The sequence below is a fragment of the Taudactylus pleione genome, unplaced genomic scaffold (genome assembly GCF_031769625.1).
Source record: "Taudactylus pleione unplaced genomic scaffold, aTauple2 ptg000758l, whole genome shotgun sequence".
Taxonomy (NCBI): Eukaryota; Metazoa; Chordata; class Amphibia; order Anura; family Myobatrachidae; genus Taudactylus; species Taudactylus pleione.
The window spans coordinates 8295001-8300534 of record NW_028285160.1 but is presented as its reverse complement, the minus strand read 5'-3'; the positions used below and the strand labels follow the sequence as shown (position 1 = coordinate 8300534).

The 5534-nt window shown below is 49.7% G+C and overlaps 1 pseudogene; it reads left to right on the top strand.

The window, feature by feature from the left end:
• Positions 1-4908: 4908 nt before the first annotated feature.
• The window catches only part of LOC148477015 (18S ribosomal RNA), a pseudogene marked incomplete at both ends in the record, with an annotated part of 692 nt that continues 66 nt past the window's right edge, over positions 4909-5534 (top strand).

Below are 5534 nucleotides of genomic sequence, written 5' to 3'. Positions count from 1 at the left end.
TTTGACGAGAAAGATGAGGAGGAAGAGGTGGGGGGAGGTTATGTCACAGGACGATGGTGGATTAGTCCTTGTATCTAAGAGGAGGAAAGGGAAAGCTAGGGCCGTCTCTCCATCTGTTGGTCAACTGAAAGTGCAGCTTAAATCGAAAAAGAGGTTGAGGAATGACGCAGGAGTTTCGACTGTAGCGTTGGAAAATTTTCTGGTCGAAAGTGGGTATAAGGGTCGGAGACCTGGGTTGGTGGAGGCTCAGGCACCTGTGCTCCGGGAGGTCACTCAGATGGAGGGGGTTCAGGGGACCCTCTCTGGTTGGGGAGACCAGCTGGCTAACATTTTTCCAGATCTCGGGGTGAGCGTGGCCGATTCCGCCTCTGTCCCGGTTCAAAATTTGGGCCCTCCATCAGGGGTGGCTTCTTTGGAGGTCTCTGTGCCAGTGGTGACCTCAATCTCTCCCGTGTTAGGGGATGGGAGTATTTGTCTAGTTTCTTCTCCAGGCCTTCCTATGTTGGAGGTTGGTGGTCCTGGGGTGGGGTTTGTTGTGACTGGTGATGGTGAAGGGGTGTGCTTAGAAGTAAGGAGCACATAACTGAGTGTTTGAAACAGTAACAAGGTGCCTACTAGAGCCCTGAAGGATGGCTCCCCAGCCCATCAAGGGTGCCACCATTAATGTGGCCTCCATTTTCTCTGTACGTGCTCGTTACTTGGCCTTTGATTTTTTCGACACGCTTGATGTTGATTTTTTTTTTTGCAAGAGACCAGGGTAGGTAGGCTTGCTGATCTTCACAAGGCTAAGGCGGAGTGGAGACGCGGCCCCTCCTATTGGTCTCTTGCGGCCAAGCCGTATGGTGGGCTGGCGGTCCTTTTTACCAGCATGGTAACCGTCCAGCGGGTTATTGATGTCCGTGTAGGCAGGTGTATGATTCTAGATGTCAATTTGAGGGGGCATGACCTACGTTTAATTAACATCTATGGTCCCCAGTCCAAGTGGGACAGGAAGTGCCTTGTCAATGAGATTAAACCGTATCTTTTTTCAGCCTGGCAGGTCATCATTGGAGGTGATTTTAACACCATCACTAGACCAAAGGACAGGGGAGACTCAAAGACGACCCTGGGCTATGATTCAGTTTTTCTGAATAGCATAGTTAGACAGGCAGGGATGGTGGATGTGCATATTAAACATTCACCAGACCTCACGGGTTTCACTTTTTATAGAGGTAGATGTAGGAGTAGGATAGATAGGTTTTTTGTTAAAGAGAGTTTGAAAACCTCGGCACCTGTGTTGAGGCCAGTAGAATTCTCTGATCACGTTTGTCTGTGTGTTTCCTTGAATGCTTCAGAGTCCCTCCAGAAAGGGCGGGGCCTGTGGCGCTTGAATTCTCAGCTCTTGGAGGAGGAGGGAGTAAGACGGTCTTTTAGAGACTTCTTTGAATGTCAGGAGTCGCTGTTGGAGGCAGGCTGGAGTAGGTCCGAGTGGTGGGAGATATGTAAGAAGAGGACCCAGGTCTTTTTCCACAATCTCGTAGCTAGATGTAATTTGGTAAATCAGCGTACCTACCAGGCCTTGAGAAAGAAATCTCCCAGGTGAAAGCAAGGATGAAGGAGTTACAATACAGCCGGTATGATTCCTTGGTTCTGGAGAGAGATTACGGGAAGTACCACTCACCGGATCCTTTCCAGAATTGTAGGAACTCGGTTGTTGCTAAGGAGGTGGGGGGACTGTATGATGTTCAGGGTGTCCTCTGTGAGGATCAGGGGGGCATTCTGGGGGTTGTGCAGTCTTTCTACTCCTGCCTTTTGTCTGAGCAGCCACTTTCCAGTGAGATGATGGACTCCTTTCTGAGGGAGACTCCGGGACTGGTAAGCCTTGGTGACCAGCTTGATTCTCTGGGCAGTGATGTTAATGTGGAAGAGGTGAGGGTGGCCATTGATAGTCTAGCCTCCAAAAAATCGCTGGGTCCGGATGGCTTGACCTCCGAATTTTATAAAGTTTTTTTCGGATATCTTGGCTCCTCGACTCATGGAAGTATTCAATGAATGCCTGGCTGAGGGGTTACTCCCTCCTTCCATGAGACTCTGCTTTGATATTGTTGTCTAAGGGGAAAGATCCATCCCATATTGAGAATTGGCGCCCCATCGCACTTCTCAATACGGATCGTAAGATTCTGGCAAAGGTCATATTCAATAGACTGATGGAATTTTCCGGGTTGTTACTTTCCTCATCTCAGCATTGTACCGTGAAAGGCCGTAGCACCTTTAGTGCTGTCCTTGGCATCCGGGAGGCTCTGGAGCGGTGCCGTGCTGATAAGGATGGAAAGTATTTGCTGGCTTTGGATCAGGCTAAGGCTTTTGATAGGGTCAATCATAAGTACCTTTGGGCTCTCCTAGAGCGGTGTGGTCTCCCAGTGAGGGTGGTGGATTGGTTAAGAGTCCTGTACAGGCAAGCCGAGAGCTTCCCTCTTGTCAATGGTTGGGTAGGTCCATCTTTTTCGGTTGATTCGGGTGTCAGGCAGGGATGTCCCCTGAGCCCCCTCTTATACGTGTTCTCCATTGATCCTTTTGTAAGGAGGCTTGATGGTGGCGTGGTTGGAGGGGTGCACCTGGGCCTGGGTTGTCCATTAAAAGTGGTGGCCTATGCGGATGATGTCACAGTTGTCTTGTCTTCCCCCAGGGAGGCGGACAACGTGGTGTCCATCATTCAGGAGTATTCTGTGTCACCTGGCTCCGAGGTTAATCAGGACAAGAGTGAAGTTTTCTGGATGGGGGAGGAAGGTCAGGAGTTTGACCTTCCGGATGGCCTCCCCCGGGCATGCCAGGAGATTAAAGTTTTAGGTATTGGATTTGGACCTGGTGATTACGCCACAAAAAACTGGGATCTTAGGCTGGTTGAGGCTGCTGCGAAGGTTGAGAGCTGGAAGAGGTGGAGGCTCTCAGGGAAAAGGTTGATTTGATCAAGACTTACTTGATTCCTATTTTTCTGTATGTTGGCAGTGTATCTTTTGCCAGAATCTAGGTGGACAAAGATTCAGGCTTTGTTTTTCCAGCTCCTCTGGGGGAACAGGCTGAATTTAATCAAGCGGGTTGTAACCTACAGACCGAGGAGGGAGGGAGGCCTGGGAATGGACAATCCAGTGCTATTCTTTAGCCTGACCTTTCTTTATTTACATCTGAAGAGTCTCATGTTGGAGACTCCTCCTCGGTGGGTAGGTGGCTTTAAGGTCTGGGTGGATCCCTTCCTTAATGCTTGGATAGGGGGAGGTGCGGTAAAGAGTCTTCGGGTCAGGCATGGATATCTTCCGACTTACGTGGCCCTGATCTTGAAAGAAACAAGGCGTTGGGGCTTGTTAGCAGAGGATTTCAGAACATCTTCTAGAAGGGTGTTGGAGAAGAAAGTTCTGGAGGCTCACTTTCGAGAACCGCTGTCTCTGAAAGACTGCCCAGGCACCGTCTGTTTGGAGGGATTGTCTTGGGTTAATGATCCGAGGATACCTCTGAAATTTAAGGACATAGCTTGGCTCTCCTTTCATGGGAGGCTCTATGTGAGGGGAAATCTGAAGTACAGAAATGCCAATGATCGTGGCTGCCCACGTGAGGAATGTCTAGGGGAGGAGGAGACCATGGACCATTTCTTGCTTCGGTGTCCTTTCAATGTAGGGGTTTATAAGAGAGTCTCCAGAGCCTTGGGTATCCCGTGCCTTTCCCGTCTGTGTTACGCTGGTTGGGCCTATGGGGCATTCACGGGGTATGAGGGTTATGATTTCTCTACACTTTTTTTAGTTAGTGTAGTAGTTAGGTACTTCACGTGGAATGCACGGTGTCAGGTATCTATTAGACAGAAAGTCCTTCCCCTGGATGTGGTGGTAGATGACATTCTCCATGAGGTGTGGAAGATTCGGAGGTTAGAGAAGGGGCGAATGGATGCTGTCAGGTGGTCCAGATTGTGGCGCCATCTGAAGCCTCCGTGAGGAGGTGGTGGAAATTGGCTTCTTCTCTACTCGGCTTTGGTGGACTGTCTTATCTTGGTCTTTCCTTTACACTCCTGTAGGTTTTCAGTTTCTCTTGGTTTTTAGGTATGGTTTGCATATGTCTAAAGCTCTGTTACTGTTCCAAACAGTTGTTGGGTGTTTTTTGAGATGCATAGTAATACTACATTTTCTGTTTGTGATATGATGATTCGTTGGGACTTTATGTTATGAATCATGGACTCATGTGCCATTTAAAAGCTTTATTTATTGGAGGTTTTTCCTGTGCTGGATCAGGAGTCCTTCTCCAGATGTATATATGTAAATAAGTGGTTTTAGGTCTGAGCACTTGGGTTTGGTGATGGTTGAGTGTGTTATGTTCTTGATGTGTCGTTTGTTTATCCTTGTTGCAAGTTCTAAAATAAAAAATATTTCCAGCTCCAATAGCGTATATTAAAGTGGCTGCAGTTAAAAAGCTTGTAGTTGGATCTCGGGATCGAGCTGGCGGTCCGCCGCGAGGCGAGCTACCGCCTGTCCTAGCGCCTCCCCGATGCTCTTGACTGAGTGTCCCGGGGGCCCGAAGCGTTTACTTTGAAAAAATTAGAGTGTTCAAAGCAGGCCCGGTCGCCTGGAAACTTCAGCTAGGAATAATGGAATAGGACTCCGGTCTCCTATTTTGTTGGTTTTCGGAACTGGGGCCATGATTGAGAGGGACGGCCGGGGGCATCCATATTGTGCCGCTAGAGGTGAAATTCTTGGACCGGCGCAAGACGAACCAGAGCGAAAGCATTTGCCAAGAATGATTTTATTAATCAAGAAAGAAAGTCGGAGGCTCGAAGACTATCAGATACCGTCGTAGTTCCGACCATAAACAATGCCGACCGGCGATCCGGCAGCGTTATTCCCATGACCCGCCGAGCAGCTTCCGGGAAACCAAAGTCGTTGGGTTCCGGGGGGAGTATGGTTGCAAAGCTTAAACTTAAAGGAATTGATGGAAGGGCACCACCAGGAATGGAGCCTGCGGCTTAATTTGACTCAACACGGGAAACCTCACCCGGCCCGGACACGGAAAGGATTGACAGATCGATAGCTCTTTCTCGATTCTGTGGGTGGTGGTGCATGGCCGTTCTTAGTTGGTGAAGCGATTTGTCTGGTTAATTCCGATAACGAACGAGACTCCCGCATGCTAACTAGGTACGCGACCCCCGGCGGTCCGCGTCCAACTTCTTAGAGGGACAAATGGCGTTCAGCCACGCGAGATCGAGCAATAACAGGTCTGTGATGCCCTTAGATGTCCGGGGCTGCACGTGCGCTACACTGAAAGGACCAGCGTGTGTCTACCCTTCGCCAACAGGTGCGGGTAACCCGCTGAACCCCGTTCGTGATTGGGATCGGGGATTGCAATTATTCCCCATGAACGAGGAATTCCCAGTAAGTGCGGGTCATAAGCTCGCGTTGATTAAGTCCCTGCCCTTTGTACACACCACCCGTCGCTACTACCGATTGGATGATTTAGTGAGGTCCTCGGATCGGCCCCGCCGGGGTCGGAAACGGCCCTGGTGGAGCGACGAGAAGACG